Raw genomic sequence first — 25109 nt, 5'->3', positions numbered from 1 at the left:
AAGCATCACTATAGATACAGATGGATAGTAACGTATTGAGGATCTGCAGTTAATAAAAACAAAGTCTGTTAATGATAATGGTAGTAAAAAGGGAATTACCAGCTCAATATTGCATTTGCCTGGAACAGCAGGAGACTCAGGCAAAGAGAATTTAGCATACATTCATGCTGTGTTGGTACTGTCTCAAATCACATCCCCTGATACATAAGTTGCCAGTGTACTAAATTCCAGTAGAGGACAAAAGGGGAAGTGCAGAGTGTTCCGGAGATCTCCATTTCCTGGGTTTTTGTTTGTTTATGGTTCTGCACCAGATATTTATTTCCAGGGGGGAAATTTGACAGCTAAATTACAGCCATTGCAACCTTGTAGTTCACTTTAAAGGAGTTAATCTAAAAGATCAAGGAGGTGATTTTGTAGTAAATAATATATCTCTCCTGCTTGTACAAAAAGAGGCGACTTTCCCTAGCTGTGACTTCACCGATGCACATCTTATTACCATGCTTGAAAGACTGCCTGTCTCCAAAAATCCTAAGCGCATACAGTTAGGATGAAACCCTCTTATTTTCAATGGAATCTCCCTCCTGGTAACTGACTGGGATCACATCCAAAACCCATAGTCCTTGTACCTTTAAATAGTCAGAATGCTGGATGTCAAGGTGGATTTAGCATCCCTAGGATCAAATTTCTTTTCATCCTTGAATTGTCAAGTTCCTTGTACACGAAAACATATTACAGATGTGAAAGGATTTGACAAGGGTAGTTGGCTGATTACTTTTCCACTTGATCTTGAACATATTTCCATGGAAGTCAACCTTGGGGCAAAGATGACACTGGAAGATTTGTGAATAGATCTCTGATTTACACATTTTAAAGTGTCAATAGCAGCTGAAGAGAGAGCTCTAGTTGAGCCTGAGTCTCTATCATGAACAAGGAAGCTTGAATTCTCCCTCCCGCGCTGTCAAACTGACTTCATTTTCCACCGCCCACCCCCTAGCTGCAGATAGAAACATGCAGGTGATTTCAGTGGAAACTTTTTTTAATGTAAATGAGTTTAGGATCCAGGCAGAAAACCACCAAGAGTTGGACAACTCATGTTCAAGTAAAATGTTGTGTTGTTCTCTGACTACACTCATATGAAAACATTTCCATTACTCCCTTATAAATAATAATGACTTAATACATCAAGTATTGCAGCCTATTAGAAAATGCAAGTAATTAGTAAGGATTTTTCCCCTCAGCAACACATTAAGTAGAATAACTGCATAGCTGCCAGTTTTACAGGATGTGTAATTAAGCTAGTTAATAAAGCAATTACCTGAACATGATGGTGACTGTTCTTCACTAATCAGAAAATGAAAATAAGTAATCTTAAATTACCAAATACTTCCTCAGTGACTAAGAGCTCTTTCAGTGATTGGAAGGTACACATCGGTATAATTATTATGCCTGTAAGTATGTACATTGTTGTTTAGCAAATTTAATTAAAACACTGTAAACAAATTAATCCAATTATCAAGCCTCTTGTTTTAAGAACAAAAATTGCCTGTTGTTGTCATAGCACTTGCTAGTTTGACAGGAAGAACAAAAGCCAAGCAATGTTTCCAGAAATGGGGGGGGGGGGGTTTGCTGCTGAAGTCATTGTATATTTTTCTTTTTTGCTGTGTTCCTGTGCATAGATTATTATTATTTTTACATTGTTGACCTATTTAGACCCTATGCAGTTGTTATTAGGATGGTCACATTCAGAAAAGGACAGGGCCTCTGATCTCTTTTAGTGAATAGAACAGAGAATTTGAGAAGGTGCAGTTTTGTTTGCCCCTGCATGACTCATAAGTCCAGGGAGGAGGCTAATTCCCCATTTACATTTCTACAGGAGCAATCCTGTAGAAGGGGGAAGCAGTTTGGAGGTAGCATGACCCCTGCAGCAGCACAAGTGCCACTTGCGCCATCCAGATGGGCGCTGCAGGGACAATTATGCTGCTGGTGGGGAGCGTGAGCCACAGGCGCCAGCACAAACTTGACAGTAGTGTTGACTACTGGGCAGAGCTGACTTTAATAATCTCCCTAAGCCCTATCGCCCGGGAAGGGCCACTTTTGCCAGTGTGAATTTGCCCAAGCAAAAGAAGTGGTGCAACCCCGTGAAACACAATGGAGTAGTTTTGTGCGGGGGTGTTAAAACTGAATTTGTGACTTGTATTTTTTGGCCCTTTTTGACCATCCCTGGGCACCCCCCAACTAACCCCCCCCCCTTCAGGATTGCTCTGCCCGGCTCTTTCCCCCAAATCTGCCACAGCTGACTAGAGAGGTTTCTGGGCAGTGCTGTCATCTGCTTCATGTATATAGGGAAATATGATGCCTGCAGCCTGCTATATCTCACATTGCCACTGTCACTGGTCTCTCGAGGAAAAACATTAGTGATTAACATGGCAGAAAACACAAATTGGGTCCTTTGGCTCTCACCCTGTGTTCTGTATAATTAATCACATGTAAGTTGTGGCTTTAGCCTTCTTCCCCACACCATTTTCCTTACCTAAAACCGTCTGTGGTGAGAACTATTTGGTCTATTGGGGAAGCCCACAGGTGTACACACAGATCTCCAAGCGGGTCAAACAGTGAATCCTCAGGACTGTTGCCGGTCAGGAAGGAAGGCTTAAGACCCTTCTCCCCACACGTTACAATTGCAATCCAAACTGGGCACTGCACACATGGGAATTGCAAACTTGCAACTCTCGTGTAGCTGTTACGCAGGCCACAGTATGGGGAGTGAACCCCAGGCCCAACCAGCGTTCTCTATAATGTGTGAATGGGTTGCCTGTGATGTCCTTCCCTGCATATTCTAAACACCCACACCTACACTGATACCTACATTGACAACAGTGTGTGTTCTGAAGTGAAGCAACATTGTATCCTCTCTACAAGGGTGGCTGCTTGAAGCCACCACTGCCTCTTGTCAATCAACCTCTGCCTCCTTCCTGTGCTGCCTTCTCCCCTCACAGCTTTGGAATGTCCACCCCACTTTGTTTCATTGTACCCATTCTCGGCCCGTGAACGCACTAGCAACTTACCTCACAATTTAAACATGTCCAGTACTCAAGCATCCAACACGACTTAACATTTCTGTTCCCACCGCAACGCCTTCCTCCGCTGTATTAGATAAAATCCGTATGTTTTCCCCTCGTGGCAGCATTCATGCGCCAGCTCGAAGGAGCATTGTGATTGGCTGAGGTGGTAGCCTGCCGCGCATGCCCACTCAGTGCTTGAAACAAGGATGGCGATTGGTCCAGCATGGGCAGTGAGGCGGGGCCAGTGAGGGGAACAAGGACGGCGATTGGTGCAGCGTGGGCAGTTAGGCAGGGGAGTGGATGGTGGGCTGGCAGCAGGATTGAAGACAGATTTTATGTTCGCACTTCAGGCTCCAGGTGAGGAAAACGTTTAATTTCTATTAATTTGCCGTATAAGCGAATGCTCTTAACACGGAGAAATTGTGCTCTGGAGACGTCTCCGGAATCCTTTGGAAGAGATGAAGTGCGAACGTGCAAGGAAACCCCATAGAAATCGGAGCTGCAAACGTGAAGTGCGGACATGGTCCTGGTCAGAAGCCAGAACAGCTAATTCCTCCTCATTCTCAGGCATCTCTAAAGGTGGGGGAAAGATGGTCTACAGCTTTTGATCTGTGAAATGTTGGAGGACACGGAATACTATTGAGAAGCAAAACTAGTGATATTTCAAAAACTGTCCACTGGTCAAGTTTATTATCAAGTCAAGTTTATTAATACGGTCAACTGACCAATCACGTGCCAACACATCAAAATTTCCAGACATAATAGTTTTGCACCACAGAATCACAGACTGCCCGTACATATAAAAGTGTAAGGTCAATAAAAGCAACCCCTGGTTAAAATTATCATATTAAAATTGATAAAATTATAAAATATTCTAACAATCATTCTCTAATAAAGCTCTGCGTCTTTTAATAGCAACAGTGCAGAACTTGGCAGTTTGGTACTCTCTATTGGTAAACAAACAAGCTACATTATAGATGCCATCATCTAATGGTTTGGGGATGTTGCATTCATATTTTCGGTGATGGATGAAGAAATGTTTTGTTTGTTTTTAAAATAAGCCATGCTCCCAACCCATTTAGATTCACAAGGTGGCTCCCAATCATAAAAAAATACTAATAACATAGAAGAACGATAAATATTAACATTAAGTACATAATAGTGGATTAAACCAATATGGCAACCGGGAGCCCTTCCCCCCACCTTTCCAGTACATCTCAGTTAAAAGTCTGGGCCAAAAGGAACACCCTGAGCTTCTTGAGTTGGGCCCAGAAACACACTAATGGCCAATGAAGTTCCTTCAGAACTGGTCAGACCCATGTTATAATCTGTCTGCAGCATTTTTTAACCAGTTCAACTGTTCAGACCTTTTTCAAGGGCAGCCATAAGTGGAGTGCATTGCCATAACCAATCTGCATATGATCAGTGCACGAATAACTATTGCCAGTCATGCCTGCTGATGAATGGCCATAGCTGGCACATCAGTCCTAGCTAGGCTAAGAAGATCTGTGCTCCCATCTGTACTTAAGGGGCCTAAAAGTAGCCCCGAGTTGAAAACTTGCTATAGAGGGAGCGTTGTCCTCTGGCTGGCTGTATATTCTTCTGCCAGCTTTATTATCAACTAACAGCACCTTTGCCTTATCCGAACTGAGCTTCAATTTATTGTTTCTCATCCAGCCCATTACTGCCTCCAAGCAGCCATTCAGGAAAAGTATAGTTGCCAGCTTTAATGCCCAGCTATATACTGACCTCAACAAATGGAACGAGATGGGGGGTTTTACATCCATGTGTCCACTAAAGTAAGCACAGTCGCATTATCTTGTAAGCTGTAGAGTGGATTGGGGGCTACAACAGGTTTATATACCTACAATAGGTTTATATACCTATTTTAGTTTCCCCTTGCCTATTTATTGGTATTTGCTTGTAATAAAGGTTTTAATTTGCTGGGTTTCCAGATATCTACCCACCCGGGCTGTTTCATGTGTGTCCCCTCCTCCCAAGATTACAATAATTAATTACATTACCAATTATTTTGGAGAGGTTAATCAAGGCCGCTGAAACTAAAGATGAATCTCGCTAGGAGAAATAAGTTGGCTTTCCCGCGTCTCCTCTAGTTGGTCCTACTTGAAAATAATGATCTGGAGCATGTGTCACACCTCCTCCTTCTCTTCTGCTTTGCTGATGGCTAGCTGACTTAGATCAAAGGCAGTGCATGCTAATAATGCAAAGAATGTGGACTGAGAAGGTGTTGACACTGGCAGCAACAGACTACACATTATAGCATTTTACACTGTAAACAAATGTCACCATCAATGTAGTGTGCTACGGCCTCTCGTCCCAATAAATACGGCAGCATTCCTTCAGGTTGTTTTTCACATCTAGGTTCAGGAAATATGGCACATGCAGCAGCACTCATGGGTTAAGACTTTCTTCTAAACTGGACTAAATATATCAGTGTATTTGTTATCGTTCCTAAAATGGCTAGAAGCTGTACAAAGAAGCTGTACAAAGACTGTACAAATATATATAAAAAACAGACAGCGCTAAATGTAATAGTATCTGGTTTGAATTTCTGGAGGTGTTTACATTGTAACTCTGCCCATTATGATCTTCCTGCTGTTTGTGTCACCTTTATTCTTTTCTTCTGTCCCTCTTCCAATCTCTTCTCCTTGTTATCTGGGCTTTTGTCATGGGTTTTGCTGTAACCCACATTTTTAGTTGAGTTTCAGCGATCACTGGTCCTTTTGTTTCCTGTGGGAGCAGAGCTACACACAAGCTACACACAAATTAATTTTTATTTTTCATTTATTTTTTTATTTACGCTATTTATAGTCTGTCTTTCTCACTGATACCCAAGTTTGCACCTATGGTTGCCAACTTTGGCTCAGGAAATCCCTGGAGACTTGGGTTGTGCCTGGGGATGGTAAAGTTTGAAGGGGAGGGAACTCAAAGGGGATGTGATGCCACAGAGGTCCTCCTCCAAAGCTGCTATCTCCTCCAGGAGAGCTGATCTCTGCAGTCTGGAGATCAGTTGTAATTCTGGGAGGACCCCAGGCCCCACCTAGAAAATCGCAACCCTACCACCTGAGCTTGTAGTGGGAGTCTTCTCACTGAGTGTCCCTGCTTCTAATCAGTTTTAATAAGATGGGTCCCATCCTCCATTTTTGGTATATAACACCATCATCACTAGGTAACCACAAAAAGCTGAACATAAACAAAAGAGAACACTTCCCACACAGACAAAAGGGAGATCACAATGAAAAGAACAGAGTTTAAAGTTTTACAAGTTCTCATGTTTCAGACCAGGAAGATGAAAATGTCAATCTTCCATGGTCATAGAATACAGAAAGACTTGACTTCTCCTGGCAAGCTAGTGTATATAACAGTAATGTGAAAGGGAAAGAGAGACAGAGATTCCAGCTGTGATACTGTACTTCACGTTTCCAATGAATGCAACCACCCTTGGGGTTAGAATCAAGCATAGGCACTCCAGTATATGTATGTTATCACAAACACACCACATTAGATCTACTAGGGCTAAAAACGTATCACATTTCCCATTGTAGCTTTTGGAGGGGTTTTCAATTCAACCAATGAAACTATGCAAAAAAAAATGTCCCCTCTTCCTTTGCATTGTGACTCCAAATTTGTTAGAAACAATTGTAAGATACATTCATGGAATGAAGTTAACCTGAATTTAACATGGCTGACTTTGCTGCTACTAGTACCTTTGTCAAGAGAAATGGTCACCTCTGAATCAATCATCCTGACAGTTTGAACATCAGTGTTTGGCCATGTCATAAATTTAAACCAATAGCCTGTTTCTTGATATGACATCCAAGTGTTAAAAATAGCATGGGGAGAGCTCCATGTCAAACGCTTGCTACTCGTTTGCTGTTCCCAAGCTAAGATAAAAAGCTTGAGATCCCACCGTTGCATTTCAAAGCTGTCTGACTTAACCACTCTCAGTGATGTCAGATGGCAGGGGGGAATCTTGCTCCTCTTCAATAATCATCTTTTGGATCATGTTATTGATTGGCTTATACTGGTCAGAGTGTCAGTGGTCCAGTTTCCTGTTAAGTAAACCTATAACCATCTGGCACAAGTTTTCCATGCATGGCCCAGTAATAACATCAGGACCAGTAATGGGCCAGGGGCCATCTTGCTGCATCTCCTACCTGCTGCTTTGTTACTTATGCTGATTTGAAGATATTGTAACCTGCTTGCCTCCACATCTGTAAGTGTATATTAGGAGCCTAGATTTGTTATTTTATTGCACCTGCTTATTCTTTGTCTTGAAGGGAGAGACAAAACAGTAGTGGGAGGAGCTGAGCCTGCAAGTACTGATTAAAGAGTCATGCCTGTCTTTTCAGAACTAGCTGACTCCATTGAATGGGAAGGCAATGTTCGTGATTTTCTTTGGAAAGGTAATTAACTAAAATTATCATTCACTACTATCATCTGATGGGAATGAAAGTCCCAGATGATTTGGAAGAATATGAGTGCTACCTATTCAGAAAGCTACCACTAGGAAAGGATTCATGTGAGTGTTAGACTTGAATGAAGGAGACCTATTTCAAGTTTGACCTTACCTTTCAGTTATCTTATTGGTGTTTAAGAAAACCAGTGCCTGGATGCTCATTTAATGAAATCAGAATATGAATGAATTAGGCAATGATCCAAAGAGCACCTTTAAGTAAACACAAGATTTTGGGTATTCATACAAAGTTTTGCATGTTCCCCCCCTCCACATTGATTTTCAAAGGAGGCTACTTGCTGGAAGGTGGGATCAGACTGTGTGTATGCTCACACATGCACAAGTGAAGTGGATTTCACAATCCTTTAGATTGGGTTCACATAGTTGTTGAAATGACAATAATTTAAAAGCAACGTGTAAATGATAACATTCTACAAATTGGAGTAAAACAGTAATGTTCAATTAAGAGAATATAAAAGACAATTGGGAACCCACAAGGACTTGCGGGAGGCATCTCATATTTCCTCCCCCACTATTTCCTCTTTCCCTTTCACAGAAAACCTCATAGCCTCTCCCCTTTTCCTGCTTCCTTCTTCCCTTCCCACCCAACAGCCAACCTTCATTTGTCTGCCTATTTGTCTTCAGATTTCCCTGTCTCCCCACAGCAGCCGTTACCTAGGAAAACTATGGCCCACTTCCATGGTAGGAAATCCTCAAGGACCTGTGGGGGGCACCTGACTTTCTCCTGTATAACCTCCCCAAACTATTTCCTAATTCTCTTCTCCTGTCAACCCACATATCCTCCCCCCTTTCCCTACCTCATTCTCACCTTCTTCAATCTACCTTTTATCTGCCTCCCATCTTCAGCTATACTTCTCATTTATTTATTTAATTTATATCCCATCTTTCTTCACAGTGGGGATCAAAGCAGCTTACATTATTCTCCTCACCTTTTTCCCCCTCACAACAACCCTGTGAGGTAGGTTAGGCTGAAATTATGTGAGTGGCCTCAAATCACCCAGTGAGCTTCCACAGCAAAATGGGGATTCAAACCTGGGTCTCCTGTTACGCCAAGCACAGAAGGTCTCCTTTATTTGGGGAAATTAGCTGGAGACTAAATAGAGCTTTGCAAGAGGCTGGGGTGGGGATCTTTCTAAACCAATTCTGCCCCTAGGTGAGCAAGCCAAAATGGAGAACAACCCAATAATGAGGAGGCTCTTATGAATTTTAAGGGTTTTATTAAAAGTAATCAAATAGGGTGAAAACACACATACACACACACACACAGTTAATTCCCAACGCACAGAGAGCTAAGAAAGTAAAGGTTTTGAGATTCCCAAGCGGTTCATAGTCACCTTTCCTGCAAAAGGAGGTTCCAGAATAGCAGCTGCACGAGGGAAGGGGAAAAAGGACTACACCCCAGGTGTAGGGCTCACATCTTGTGTTCTGGATCCAAAAGGAGAAGCCACTGACATGTGCCAGGTCTCTCTGTTTTATAGTCAAATTCTGCCCTTGGGGCAGAATGACTCACAGGGCGTGTGAGCAGTGGGGCACAAAGGTAAGATTGCTTCAAAATTGGAGAAAGATTGAGTGGTGAAAAGGTGGGAGCCAGGGTGATTGGAATATGAGGGGATTATTGATTACTGTCAATCACTCAGTGATTACATTCCTGAGAAGGAATGTAAGGTGTGGAAGGGGAAAACGCTATTGTTCTGAGTCTGAAGTCGTCAGGCAGATCTTGATATGCTGGTCGTTTCTTTGGTTATGCAAAAGGTGTCCAGGAAGGCAGCTGTTCCAGGGGCGAGTCTCTGGCAGAGAGGCTCAGGAGCAGATTATGGAGTTCTCTGCTCTGCATTCAGATTCAAGATGGAGTTCAGGTCCCCTTCCCTTCTCCGGGTCCAGGTGCTGTGTGCCATTTGCAGGTCCCTGCTGGCTCCGTCCAGCGATGCCCAGTGGGGTGTTTGGGGTGCTCCTGTGTCTTGGAGTGTGGTGCTGTCTCTCTGCATGCCTCCCCTGCCATTCAGCAACAGTCCCAATGTACAGACATGAGAGTCCAAGGGTGCCCATATTTCAGGGGGTTTATAAGGGTATCGTTACACTCCCACACCCTTTTCTGAAGCTCTACCTGCTACTTCACACTGGCTTTCATAGGGTGGCTGCTGTTGAAGAGTAGCAAACAAGCCAAGCCTAGTTGAGTCATGCAAGTCAGGTGGTATCAAGTCACTCAGTGATTGCTGTCAGGCCTGGTCCCCATGAGTCTTCCCTCAGGCCAAAACAGCCCTGGAAAGGACCCTGCCCCCATCTTCCTTTTATTCACAGAAACCAAGTTTTTACTTGCAGAAATAAAGCCTCCCCCTTTCCTGCTTCCTTCTCTCCTTCCCACCAGACACCTAACCTTTAGCTGTCCCTCTCTCTTCAACTTTCCCTCCCCTCTGGCAATCTCTACCTAGGAAAAGTGTGGCACAGTTTTGTGGTACCAGTAGGGTTGCCAGGTCCCTTTTTGCAATCGGTGGGAGGTTTTTGAGGTGGTGCCTGAGGTGGGGTTTGTGGAGGGGAGGTACTTCAATGCCATAGAGTCCAATTGCCAAAGCAGCCATTTTCTTCAGGTGAACTGATCTCTATTGGCTGGAGATCAGTTGTAATAGCAGGAGATCTCCAGCTATTACCTGGTAGTTGGCAACCCTAGCTGCCAGCCACTGGGCCCAGCTAGGGTTGCCAGGTACCTCCTCTCCATTGGCGGGAGGGTTTTGGGAGCGGGGCTGGGGTGATCGCACATGCGTGCAGCTGTGCGCACATGCTGTCTACGCTCCAAAGAAACAGGGATTACACATGGATTGGTGGGCAATTGCCTGCCGAAACCACCCATTTGGCAACCCCAGGCCAGGCCCACTTGCATGGTAGGAAACCCTCAAGGACTTGTGTGTGGGGGACACTTTCCCATATATGTGTGTGGGGGGGACACTTTCCCATATATCTCCTGCCCACATTATTTCCCCTTTCCCTCCTCTTGGCAACCCCCATAACCACCCAATTCAGCATAGGCTTCCAATGACAGTCTGAAGCTCCAAAAAATGAACTAACATGTCAGGTATTGCATTGTGAAGAAATCTGTACAAGATGAACTCAGCTTTTATTTAATTTTCATATTAAAACCTGCCTCAAAAGTGCAGACATAGGACTTTAATGGCCAGGATATTCTATTCATTCCTGCAGTTGTGTAGTTTTCATTGCTTCTGTTCATCTTCTTTTTCACATTGAGATTTAAGTAACTGCCAGAAATTTTGAGAGTTATTACCAACAGAACTAGTAAGATGTATTGAAATTCTTTCAGTGTTACTATCTTCATACACATAAAGAGGATCATCATATTTTCTCAGGTTAGTCAAATATATGATGAACTGAGGATTGCAATGTTCAGCTATTTCTAACAGCCAGCTGTAGCAAGTGAATCCTTCACTATTTCTGGAGAAGTTTGTGATTTGTTTGTTATTTGATCAGTGGCTTCCAGAGTGTTTTGCTGGTGGCCAAAAAGAGACTTAAAGATGGGTACTTTATTTACCTGACTAGAAGTAGGCTTGGTGGGCGTGTTAGGGCTTTTTGATTGTTTGAAGAAGTCAGTTCTCGGTACTTTGTTGTAGCAGTTCTATTGAACTTTGTTTATATTTAATCACATGTAGATCAACTGTTGGTAAAAAAAAAGTTTAAAAAGCAATCATGAAGAGGTGCATGAGTGGGAGAAGGTCAGAGAAAATTAATATCTCTGTGCTTCATAATAGCAAAAGAACAGAAAGACATTGCTTTGTTTCATGAGCCACTTGCTTGTGTTTTCATGGAATTTTCTGCCGTAATGATGCCATAATGCGATAATGATGACCACTAAAGATGGCTTTAAAAAAGGAATTAGACAGATTCATGGACGATAGGTCAATCAGTGGCTACTAGCCTTGGTAACTAAAGGGAATTGCCATGTCCAGAAAAAGTAAACCTCTAAAAAGTAGCACTAGGAAGCCCTTGTCCTCTGTTCCCTGTTTGTTGGCTCTCCAACCTGTTGGCCAGTGTATGAAACAGAATGTTGGATTAGATGGACCACTACTAACAAGGCTATTCTTCTTATGTTCTTCTGCCAGTTGCCAGCAGTCCTTCAATAACTCCAATACCGGGGTATGGGGGGAAGTGGCTATAATCTGCCCTGAGTTTTTCTTTTTCCCCATATATCTGATGAAGTCTGTAGCCAATGTTGACTGTATGTTTCCTTTTCTGGGTTTCAGGGAAAGGCTGTTTCAAATTTGCCTCATACCTATTTTATCACTGGATGCTTTAGCTGAGATGCTGAAGGTGGTCTCCAACTTGGTCTAAGGAATACCAGGCTATTGAGTTTTCCCACACTTGTAATGGCTGCTTCCTTCCTTTCTTAAGAACACAATTTCCCATAATGAACAGCAACCTTGCAATCACCATGAGGAAGGAAGCAGACGGCAGCCATTACTGAGACGAGTCTGAAAAGGTCAGTACATTTAAAATTCTACTGGGGGGCATTTTTAGAGGTAGAGCCCCCAAATTCACAGAATTCCTTTAAGAGCCTCTCCTTGCACGACTCCCGAAGTCTGGTGAAGATTGGGTCACGGGGTACGATTTTATGGAGTCCAGAAGGGGCTGCCCTCATCCTCCATTGACAACCATTTACAAACTTTGCAATGGTTGTCAATGGAGGAAGGGGGTGACCCCTTCCGAACCCCATAAAATCGGACCCCCAAACCAATCTTCCCCAAACTTGGGGGTTGTGCAAGAAATATCCCTTCAAGCTATGCTGTGAATTTGGGGGCTCTACCTCCAAAAATGACGCCCCCCAAGACCCAGAAAAAGGCAAATAATTATTTGGCTTTTTCCAGAATTGCATTGCCTATTCGGCTTCTACTTTCTCCTGAGGTTTGTGCATTCAGTAAATCTGAACTGGAAATTTGCCGAAATGGCTAATTTCGGGTTTATTTTCGGTTCGGGTTTATCGATATGCACACACCTATCCAGGAGAACTCCAGACTCTACCTGGAGGTTGGCAATCCAAATATATGATCCAAAACAAGGAAAGTTTGAGTTATAACCATTCCTAGATGAACTATTAATTTCAGCATTGCCAGAATGCTCATGTTCAGATGATATGTGTTATTGTCCAGTTTTGTCTAGCACCTCAGTGTCTTCATAAAAAATCGGATACACTGGAGCAATATATTTAAAGAAAACATATGTTTTGTTTTTGGATTTTTTTAGATATAACATCCATTCCATTTAGTGGGGAGTTTTGACCAATCCATCACCAAGAAAAAGAACTGTGGTCTTTGCCCCTACCCATTCTGTACAATCCCTACTGTGTCATCTCACAAAGACTGGCAGCATCATTAATATATCAGAGTTCCCATGGACCAGAGTTTCTCTCTGCCTCTTTGGAAATGTGGTTGTTGATATAGTTTTTGTCTTGAGGGAAAATGTTGATTTCTGTAATAGGCGGAGACACGGTTCCAAAAATGTAGACACTGCTCAATTCTCTTGTCTCATTTGAATAACTTCCTGGCATTCGTATGTTTTCTGTGGGTCAAGCATTGCATTTAGGCATCTGATCATCTTAACTAAACAGCTGTCTAGTAATTGATTGTTCATATTCTCATTTACCTCATGGGGTTGGCTTGGGGATAAGCAAATTTCTATATTCCATTCCTCTCGTTCCAGAATTTTCTCCTGAATTTTATATTTCTTGAATCATACCTGCTGGCTCTACCCCTGTATGTCTATGCATCTATATAAATGTTTGCATGGAGCCCTACACATGTACATGTGTAAGAAAGTATGACAAGTGTAAATAGTGAAGTCTCCATCACAGATACATCTGTTGTACATGCCTAATGCTCCTTGTAGCCAGGCAGCACATTCCTGAAGGGGAGGGGTAGATCCGCAGTGAGAATAAAATAAAAGCAGCGACAAAAATTAAAAATGGAAAATGCCCCCATAGCAGCCGTTGCTTGAGGAGGTGTTCCCGGGGTGAAAGGGGTTAGGAAGCTGACTAACATCAGCTCTGCCTCAGGAATGCCCCCCCCCCATGTCAGCGAAGGCTCCCCCTTCGGGGATTTCACTGCTGGTGTAGCAGTGCCAGTGGGGGAGTCCTGTGCAGCGACGTAGTTATGAATCCACCCCTGCGCCAGCATAAGTGCACCTTATCTCAGGATAAGTTGGCATTTATTTATTTATTATTTGCCTTTATATCCCACTCTCATTCCTGGCATTTATGTTGGTGTGGGGTCACGCCGGATCCTAAGCTGATTCGGGGGGCCCTTCAGGATTGCAGCCTTCATCTGCATTTGTGAATTGTGAAGCCAGTCTAGCAGGCTTGATGCCATTCCCCTGTATGCATGTATAGAATGACTGAACAGGGCTCTTGAGGATAAACAACCTGGGCAATTGGTCATATGTAACTATGTTGGTCATAACCAATATGTTAAGACAATGAATATGAATAAGCTGATGCATTTTTGCTTACATTTGAAAATAATTTATAGGGAATTTTTTAGTATCATTTTGAGGCTGTCTTGCTAATTAGGTATCTATTTATTTTTTCAAATTTGTAGCCCACCCTCATTCCCAAAGCCGGGGTCAGGGCGGATAACAGACTCTAAAATCACATAAAATCATAAAACATCAAATTAAAAACATAGCATTGAATAACTATACAAACAAGATGGCATTCAAATAACCCAATCGCTACTGTAGGATCGGGATCCAGCAGATCAACCCCCACAGATGACAAGTTGGGGTGGGGAGGAGCCCTCAGTTATAGGCATGGTGAAATAGTTCCGTTTTGCAGGCCCTGCGGAACTCCTTAAGATCTCGCAGGGCCCTGATGTCACTAGGAAGACTATTCCACCAAGCCAGGGCCAGGGTCGAAAAAGCCCTGGCCCTTGTCGAGGACAGCCACACATTCTTCTAAGTCTGGAATATTCTATAAATACAATTTTGTTCAAGATTATGAATGTTTTATAAATGAAGTGTTGTTGTTTTTAACCCAAGCTTACGCTGTAGAACTAAATGCAATTTCTACGCTCACATTTACAGAGTTTGCCTGATACATGCATGTGTACATACCCCACACAAATTTATGGGATTTGTAACATAACCTTTTAAATGTGTTTTCCACATTATAAAGAAGATATAATCCCTTAGGAATGAAAGCAAGAATAGAGTTCCAAATAGATGCTAAGTTCGAATGCACCCCATTACCTTGATACTTACATTTTCCTAAAAAATCTAGCACTGTATACTCACAAAAACCATTACTCATTTCCAATCAATGAACATGTCAGACTGTGGATAAAATAATCCACACATAGTCTGTTGGATGGTCTTAGAAACTGCAGGTTAATAATAGAGAAAACTGATTTTTTTTCAGTTGCTTGTGCAACGGATGTACATGAATTCTTTCAAAGAATATCCAATACATTTATCAGAATAAATTGTCCAGATCACAACCTAAGATTTAGTAAATGTCATAAGCATGATATTTTTCTCCAACAGATTGTTTGTGGAAGGATTCCCTTTGAGGAATATGAATAAGTGTCATCTATTCAAAATTAAAATATATGTAGGTTTTCCATGAAAGATCTGTGTGTGATATGAGATTCTGGCTAGCGCTTTTGCTTAAGGGGGTTCCTGAAAAATCCACATGCAGCTGCATTTCTGATGTGGCATAGTTAGGATTGCCAGGTCCCTCTTCACCACTGGTGGGAGGTTTTGGGGGCGGACCCTGAGGAAGGCGGGGTTTGGGGAGGGGAGATAATTCAATACCATAGAGTCCAATTGTCAAAGCAGCCATTTTCTCCAGGTGAACTGATCTCTATTGGCTGGAGATCAGTTGTAACAGCAGTTCTCCAGCTAGTTCCTAGAAGTTAGCAAAACCCAAAATAGCAGAAAACATCCACTAAGAAAATAATTCAATTAGGCATATGTATTTCCAATAATATATTCATTAATAATGCCCAAATCATGTGAATTCTTATCAATTCTAAATCATATCAGTTCGCATATATGCTGTTAAATCACAAGCATTTCTGATCAGTAAAGTCTTTTGCGAGTATCTCGCCAACTTGTGTCTGAAAGACGTTGGAACAGTCACAATAGTATTGGACTCTGGCAATGTAGATAGCAGAGGTCTTCTTGTTAATGTTCCGTTGATTAATAGTCCCGTGTGTCACAATATTGCAGACAACCATACAGGGTGCCGGATATTCCCTATTTTGACCACTAGGGTCTTCCTCAGCTTGCCAACTAGGGCTGTATCATAACAAGCTCCTTCGTTGGATGGGAACAACTGTCCTCATCAACTGTCCTCATCAGTTCCTGGAAGTTGGCAACCCTAGGCATAGTCCATGTGGTTGGATATAGCCACAGAACTCCTTCCAAAAGAAAGGCCCATAGAAGACTGCATTTTCACAGAGCTCCTTAAAGAAATTGCTTTCAGGGTGTCTGAAATTGCAATAAAGCCATAGTGCATGCCTGTGTTTTCTCCACTTCTTTTTGATGCTGCACGTCTGCTTGACAATGGTGATATTGTTTTCCTCTTACTCCCAGTGTTCCCCAAACGAGTTTGATATGTTTGTGCAAAATGCATGCATGAATCCATTAAGCACTGCCCATCATCAGATTCAGGATACAGGGTCATTTAAACAGTATATCTGAAAAGGAATATATTGGAAATGTAGTCATGTCTATCAGTTTCCCTCTAATTGTTGTTTAGACAAATTCCATCTTCAAACTTTATTGAGCGGCATGAGCTAAACTCTAATTACAACTACTCTGGCAGCAATGAGAATACCTACCCACTTCCCAACCCTGTCTAGCACATTATGTTCATATTTTGTTCTTAGTTATTAACATGGCATAACCAGAAACAATTACAGAATCTTTCTAGATTCTTAAGAAACGGGTTTCCTACTGTTTGTTTGACTTCTGTACATAACATGTTTTGTCAGTTTATTGATCCATTTTTTTACGGATTCAGGGGCAAGTAGCTTTTCATAGCTGCTTAGTTTAATTGCAGTCCTCAGACCATATTTTAAAGATGCTTCTTGTAGGAAATATTGAATCATGTTTACTATTTAATTAAAATTCTGAAGGCTGAATGTAAACACACAGTGGTGTTTTTTGCGGTGACTATCATTCTATGTGCTGGGCATTCAACTATATAATCTATCTATTGTCAGAGATTTGTGGATGAAGTATGTGGATGAAGTAGACAAAGAATTGAGTGGCTCTGCTAGGACAAGAAGTATGTCTATTTTTATGATACTTTCACTCTGGCCCAAATACATCAGATTGCCATCTTCCAAGTGGGCCCTGGAGATCTTCTGGAACGACAACTGATCTTCAGATGACAGAGATCAGTTTCCCTGGAGAAAGTGGTGGCTTTCGAGGGTGGATGCTATGGCATTAACCCCTCTGAACTCTCTCCCCTCCCCAAACCTTGCCATCTCCAGGCTCAACCCCCCCCCCCTGCAAATCTCTAGGAATTTCCAAACCCAGAGCTGGCAACCCTACAAATACATGATATAAGTCCTCCTCTCCATCTTTACTTCCCCTACAAGATTAAAAATAATAATAATCCTGGCCATGCATATTGTGCTCATGCTGCCAAGAAAACTCCCAGGTTTCATATAGAACATAAGAAAAGCCATGCTAGATCAGATCAAGGTCCATCAAGTCCAGCAGTCTGTTCACATAGTGGCCAACCAGGGGCCTTTAGGAAGCCCACAAACAAGACAACTGCAGCAGCGTTATCCTGCCTGTGTTTCAAAGCACCTAATATAATAGGCATGCTCCTCTGATTCTGGAGAGAATAGGTATGCATCATGACTAGTATCCATTTTAACTAGTAGTCATGAATACCCCTCTCCTCCATGAACATGCCCATTCCCCTCTTAAAGCCTTCCAAATTGGCAGCCATCACCACATCCTGGGGCAGGAAGTTCCACAATTTAACTATGTGTTGTGTGAAGAAATACTTCCTTTTATCAGTTTTGAATTTGTCAACCTCCAGCTTCAGCAGATGACCCCACATTCTAGTATTATGAGAGAGGGAGAAAAGCTTCTCCCTGTCCACTCTCTCCATACCATGATAATTTTATAGACCTCTGTATAGAAATATGCAGGAAGAGATCTCAGCAGCCAAGTTGGCTGTACCAAAGCAAATAACCTTGTATGTATTCAGTACAGTTTCCAACTCTGGGCTGGGAAATTCCTGGAACTTTGTGGGTACAGCCTGGGGTGGAAAGGTTGGGGGATATAAAGGTATACTCTTAGTGGGGCATAATTAGGGTTGCCAGGTAGGTGGTTTTGATGGGCAATTGCCCACTAATCCGCCCAGCCGCTCCAGTTTGAATGTAAAATCGGCCGTGGCGATGCAGCGTTACGGAAGTAAAACCGGAAGTGACATCATCACATGCACATGCATGCTGCCACCCCACCCTAAAACCTCGTGCCAATCAGTAGGGGGGACCTGGCAACCCTAGGTATAATACTATTCAGTCCGCCCTCCAAAGCAGCCATTTTCTCTTGGGGATCTGATGTCTATTGTCTGGAGATCAGTTATAATTCTGGGAGTTCTCCAGGCTCCACCAGGAGGCTGGCAACCCTAGGCTTACCTACCAGACTACGTTTCTCACCAAGAAAAAGGAATCTGAAAAGAATCCTGGAAAGATGTTCTGAGAGCTCTCAGGACCACACTGACAGCCTGCCTGGATCTCCTTTACCTGTGTTATTACAGATGTAGTCTGTCAACATAGCATATAATATAACCCACTGTAACCAAGAAATGGAAATCAGGACAGATTTATGTAGATAGCAGCTGCCTTGTTTCTTAGTGATGCTTGTAAATTCTATAGTAAATAAGCTGGGACATGGCTGAGAGGGTGAGAATTCATCCCAGATCCTGGGATCAACAATGGTATGGAACAGTATGACAATTCCTCACTTCCTTTTTCACTTAATTGAGAAGCGCTTTCTTCTTCTTTTTTTGTCTGTCTGTCCCATCCCCCCACCCCAATATGTTAAAATGTATATAGGTGTATTCTGACCCAGCCTAGGAAGCTGAGCAACTGAAAAACCCTTTTGTTGGTATATGTCTGAAGATGGCACATGACAGGCTGATATTAATTCACAACACATAAACTTTTATTTCACTCTTAACAGGGAAATGGTCAAATCAGACAGTCAGGGAGGTTGCAGTTTTAAACCTGGCAGTCGAAAAGGCAACAGGAATGAGGGAAACTTCGTACAACTGTATACAATAGATAGCTTGTCACAAGAATGTTGCTGTTTTGTTCTACCGACAGGGATTTTGTAATTGTTGAGAGAGATCACTTGGCCATCACTCCTTAGTTAAACAGGCATAAGCTTATTTGACACAAAATTTCTAAAGTCTGCGGAGGCAGGAACATACACACTGGGTCCAATTTTCCTTTTTAAACACATGATGGGGTCAGCCCCTTTTCCTAGGAGCTCTTTCTCTCAGGGAAGGACTACCAGTTTCATTTCCCTGTTTCAGGATCCTCCTTGATCCTTCACTCTGCACCTTTTCTACTTCCCCCACCTTCCTTCCTAACTGCCACTCACCACTGCCGCACCCTCAGGTCAACAGTAGTATTCTTTTTGAACCCCCTGTCAATCAATGTTCTCAGACCAGTATAAGGCATCTGCCGTTAGCAGTCAGTCTCAGGCAGATTTAGCTCTAGTAACAAAAATGCCCCAGAATGCAGCACTTAACCTTTCCTCTCAGAGAATAGCTGCTATTTATTCCTGTTGGAAGAGGTAATTTGCTGCACTTGGGAACACTTTTGTGGTGTGGTCAAAGACCTGCCCTGACACTGGGAGCCTGCAAAGCATCCAATTGTGTCACTGTACATAGAGATCTTTCCAATATATGGATCCTTCCTTTATCACTGCTTTTCTCATCCTAACAACAAACATGTGAGTAATGTTTTTCATGCAAGCAGATCAGTCAGGGGTTGAAGCATGCAAATTCTTTTAGTGGATGGGCAGTGAATGATGTACACATTCTTTGAACAGTGAAACCCCAACCTCCTGGGACTGCTAAAGAGGTACTACTATTGGTGGTGATAATAATAATAATAATAATAATAATAATAATAATAATAATAATAATGGTAGCAGTTGTGGCATTTATTAGCAGAACAGCTTCCCAGCAATCATTTTATCACTTTGTCAAGTGTGTGTAGAACTCTTGCACATATGCATAACATACTCATTAGAACCGGTTGTTTCTTGAGAACTTTATCCATGATGCCCTTTGGGATTTGATTGCCCAGTGGCAGTAAAGAATATTAGATGCAGTTGGAGGGAAAAACATAATTATGGGATCTGTTTTGAAACGCTTGGAAGAAGTAAGCTTTGAATGACAGATGATGTGCTTCATAATAACCCTCTGCATTAAAATTACAGCAGTAGCACAGGGAGAAGAGGCAGTGCATAGTTGGTGCCATGCATACTTTGAATTAGTGCATCAGTAATGATGGATGGAGCAAACAATAAAATTTGACCTGTCACATTATGATTGTGCGTCTGCAAGCCTTAAGGCATTTGTAATTGGCTACCGCCAGCAATGTTAACAAAGAAGAATTGGAAAATGAGATTACCAGGGTGATGTAGTTTCCTTTACATTTTTAGTATGCAAAAAGAAAAGATTGCAAACTCTTTGGGATGTAAGTCATGAGGTTCACAATTCTAAACCTTCATTCATTCATTCATAAGCAACAGAATGGCATTTTTTAAGGAGCCAGTTTACACCATGAAAAATGCATGAGGTATTGGAAACTATGGTCTTGGACCACTTTGTGAAACTGAATAGGAAGCAAATTTAAAGCTTCCCTTTAAAGCTGGTATTGGGATTGCATGTGTTGATTCTTTATACATTATGCATCATTCTCCAAAGTGTCTCCATTGTATTCAGCGTAGATTAAACTGGATTTTTTATTTTGTGAATTCTCAGCATGCAAGAGAGTTACCAAATGAGGAAAGTACACTTATACTTATGCAACAAATAAACATTGGTGAGACAATTAACAAGTCCTCACTTGTTGCATATTCTAAAAACTACCTTTCATAATTATTGAGGAGATATCAGTATGGTGAAGGGAGGCTTGAGAAGGTGGAGAACGTTTTGTCTATCTCAATAGCGTGATGATAGACTCTGTTGTAAGCTATTCCTGTTGGGGGGGGGGGCATTCCTCTTGAGGCAAATGTGTATTTAACACTTCACAGTGATCTCAGTTGCTAAGTGTCTCCTCTCAATAGGATTACTAGCCTCAAGGTGGGGACTGAAGTTCTCCTGAAATTACAACTGATATTCAGATGACAGAGATCAATTCCTCTGGAGGAAATAGCAGCTTCAGAAGGTGGACCTATGGCATCACATTCCTGCTATCTTCTATCATCTGTGATGTGGCTTTGGCTACTGTGATCTGAAATGGAGCTGCATATGAACATAGCTAGCTGCCATATAGTGTGCCAGGTCACTGTAAAAATACAAGGGGGGAATGATGTAAATTAATTGGAAACAGCAGCAAACTGCACATTTACAGTGCTCTGTACAAATACTGATTTTTTAAAAGTTTGGATCTAGATGTAGAGCTCTAAAAAATTAAAAATTGAATAATTCTGGCTTTCTAGCAGAACATTTTTCCACGGACTGAAAAAATCTGACATATTATCATGCTTCACTAATTATTGTAGTTAATTATTTGGACTAACATCTCACACATGAATAGTAATCTGTTAGAGTAAACAAGGAAAAAGTGAATACAGGCACAGACTCAGTAATGATTTCATGATCTCATTAACACAAATGAGCTTTGGTTGGAAACAAAACCAAAGTTCAAAATTATCTGCATTTCTAAAGCTTCAGTTCTCTGTGTCTATAACCCTGCAAAATGCCAGGTAGGCCCTTTCACAATATTTCATCTCACTAATATCCATAGATCATTTTTACCCCTTTTATATTGTTGTCACAGCTGATTTATGGCAACCCCATAGCATTTCCAATACATGAGACATTCAGAGGTGGCTTGCCATTGCCTGCCTCTGCATAGCGACCCTAGTCCATGAAAAAGAAAGTGACCAAGAAAGAGCAGAAGTAGGAATCTCTCCTTGTTTATCCCCTGCTTCCTCCAGAAAAATAATGATTCCTCTGCTATTTTTATACTTATGGAGCTGATTCTAAGAAACATGATTTACCATTTACCATATGGGGAAGGTCTTTATTAGGGTCGCCAACGTGCAGATTGTCTGGAATTCCAACTGATCTCCAGATGAAAGAGATTAGTTCTCCTGAAGAAAAAGTGCTTTGGAAGATGGACTGTATGGCATTATGCCCTGCTGAGGTCACTCCCCTCCCCAAACCCCACCCTCTCCAGGCTCCACCCTCAAAATCTCCAGGAATTTCCCAACCCAGAGCTGGCAACCCTAGTCTTTATAAGGCCTAGCGGCAGAGGGTTATTTTGGAGAATGTGGTTGGCCATATATATTAGACTCTATTACTCACCTTGAATTGGGGGTCAGGTTTCTATCTGGTGCATTTTGATTGGATGACAGTTAGGGTTGCCAACCTCCAAGTGTTGATTGGAGATCTCCTGGGATTACAACTGATCTCCAGATGACAGAGATCAGTTCACCTGGAGAAAATGGTCGCTTTGGAAGGTGGACTTTATGGTATTATACCCCACTGAACTCACTCCCCAACCAAACCCCACCAAAATATCCAGGCATTTCCCACCCCAAAGCTGGCACAGTGCTAGGAATATAAACATTGAATTAATCTAGGACACCTGGAACTGGTAGATTGAATTACTGCCCAGTTATTCCTATTAAGTTCCTATTTTGTTCATTTGGGTCATCCTCCAATGTAAATGCATGTGTATGCAAGATTGCCAAGAGCCACCATGGGCCCCCAGACAAAGATTGTATCTGGAGCCCCCATAGGACCTTGATCCAAACTAAGTATCGTAACAAAACAAATCACTTGGCTGGCTGTTACCGTGCATCTATAACAATAAAAGGATCAGCATGTCCATCTGTCTGTCCATTTGTGGCAGGCCTAACTCATCAAAAAATAAAACTAGGAATCTCACAATTTGCCGCCCGCTTCAGGTTGATCGTGGGAGTTCCAGGGCCAAAAATGAACATAATCGAAATATCCTGGCCCAGGTTATATCCAGACCCTCCCCGTGCTATTTGCAATGGAAGCTAAGCTTGTGTAGTGGTTTGAAGTGTCAGACTAGGATCTGGGAAACCAGGTTCGAATCCCCACTCTCCCATGGAAGCTTGCTGGGTGACCTTGCCCCCCCCCCACACACACACACACTCTTAGCCTAACCTGCCTCATAGGGGTGTTGTAAGGATACAATGGAGGAGAGGAGAATGATGTGAGCTGCTTTGGGTCCCCTTTGGGGAGAAAGGGGAGGAAACAAATAAATAAATAGTTCTAACCGCTGTTCCTCATTTGTTACCACTAAGGCAGTTTAACATTTATTGTCATGCATGTAAAGGGGGGGGCATCCTTTTACTACTTTGATAGTTCAGTTTCAGTCACCTTTAATGGCATGATAATAAAATGGTAGTCACAAAAATACATGAATCTCCACTTGGATAGATTATGAGGAAATATTAACTTCACACTCCTGGTTTCCCTCAGGCTCATAGTAAACTTTGCAGAAAGGCAGAGCCAACAGTCAGAGATGCTGCTTTTTACTGTGCTCTGCCTTCCCTCCACCCTAGTGGCTGCAGTCAGAAGTGCATTAGATTTTTTTTAATACATGCCCTGACTATAGAGTGACCCAGGCTTCGGGGGCCCTGTTGCTGACTTGGGCCCCTGGGATTTTGTTCCCCACCCCTGGGAGGCCCTGTGTGTGCACACATACTGTATTTTCTTATTTACAACATTTATAACCCCCTTTCTGCCCTCATCAGGGACACCAAGACGGCTAACAGATTATAAACATACATCATAAAAACATCATAAAAACCAAACAAAAATACATCATTAAAACAACATATGCTTTCTAGATCTTGTGTCTTTGTCAAAGTTCTTGTGAATTCAGTTTCAGGCCAAGTAATCATAAAAATATTATTATCTTTCCCTTGTTTATAACTTTCTTTATTTAACTTTAACGCAAATACTGCCTTTAAAAGTGTTGTTTATTGACATTGTCTGATACAATATATGGAACAAAGATCTTTCCTCCTGCTGTACAACATTTCTCTTTTAAGTTATTTAAAGCATTTTTAAAAAAATATATTTATTTATTCAAGATATGGGGATACAGAAGGGAAAGAGAGGGATAGGGGATCCATTCTGCAAATTAAAATAAATATAAAAAAGAAAGCATTTTAGATAGCCTAAAAATTGTTAAAGATTTTATATTCCTTGGCTCCATCATCAACCAAAAGGGAAACTACAACCAAGAAAGACTGGGGCTGTTACCGCACTTGTATTCCCAGCGATGTATTAAGAGTTTGAAAACATTATAAAAAATACAGTTCGCACTTTGTTTGGCCCCTTTAGCTATGAAGACATCTTCCAACCATTTATAAGCCATGGTATCCAAAAACCCTTTTAAAGCGATGTTTTTTACAACATTTTCAAACTCTTAATACATCGCTGGGAATACAAAGTGCAGTAACCCCCTGGGAAGGGCAGCTATAAAGGAGCTAGAAAAGATCCTTAAGTGTAAGTATGTGTTGCTGGCAACCAAGATCAAGATATTCCCTATTACTATGTATGGGTGAGAAAGTTGGATAATAGGGATGGCAATCTCCAGGTGGGGCCTGGAGATCCTCCAAAAATACAGCTGATCCCCAGACTAGAGAGATAAGTTCCCCTGGAGAAAATGAATGCTTTGGAAAGTGGCATTGTATCCCACTGAGGTCCCTGTCCTCAACAGGCTCCATCCCCAAATCTCCAAGAGTTTCCTAACCTGAAGCTGGCAACCCTACCCCCGCTGGTGGCCAAAGGGACCTGGCAACGCTATTATACAATGAAAAAAGCTGACAGGAAGAAAGTTGATTCATTTGTTATGTGGTATTGGAGGAGAGTATTACAGATACCTCCGACTGCCAAAACGATAAATATATGGGTTCTAGAGCAAATCAAGCCTGAATTTTTCCTAGAAGCTAAAATGACTACTCTGAGACAATCGTACTTTGGTCAAATTATGAGAGGACAAGACTAACTGGAAAAGACAATCAGGCTAGGGAAAGTTGAGGGCAGTAGGAAAAGAAGACCCAACATGAGATGGATTGACTCAGTCAAGGAAACCACAGTCCTCAGTTTGCAAGGCTGAGCAGGTCTGTTAATTATAGGATGTTTGGGAGGTCATTAATTCATAGGGTTGCCATAGGTCAGAGGCAACTTGAGGGCACTTAACCAATACAGTCTAGGGAAGATAACTTGAGGACTATAGCATTCCTATTCTAATTTATTTTCGGTAATATCCATCACCCCAGAGACAAGCTGGGAAGAT

The 25109-nt window shown here is 42.0% G+C and overlaps 1 protein-coding gene across 1 annotated transcript in view; it reads left to right on the top strand.

Annotated features, from left to right (window-relative positions):
* The window catches only part of SPOCK1 (SPARC (osteonectin), cwcv and kazal like domains proteoglycan 1), a 556326-nt gene that overhangs the window by 366751 nt on the left and 164466 nt on the right, over nt 1-25109 (top strand). The window lies entirely within an intron of this gene.

The sequence above is a fragment of the Euleptes europaea genome, chromosome 1 (genome assembly GCF_029931775.1).
Source record: "Euleptes europaea isolate rEulEur1 chromosome 1, rEulEur1.hap1, whole genome shotgun sequence".
In the NCBI taxonomy this organism is placed as follows: domain Eukaryota; kingdom Metazoa; phylum Chordata; class Lepidosauria; order Squamata; family Sphaerodactylidae; genus Euleptes; species Euleptes europaea.
The sequence above is the reverse complement of the archived record's forward strand: the minus strand, read 5'-3'. Positions and strand labels throughout refer to the sequence as shown.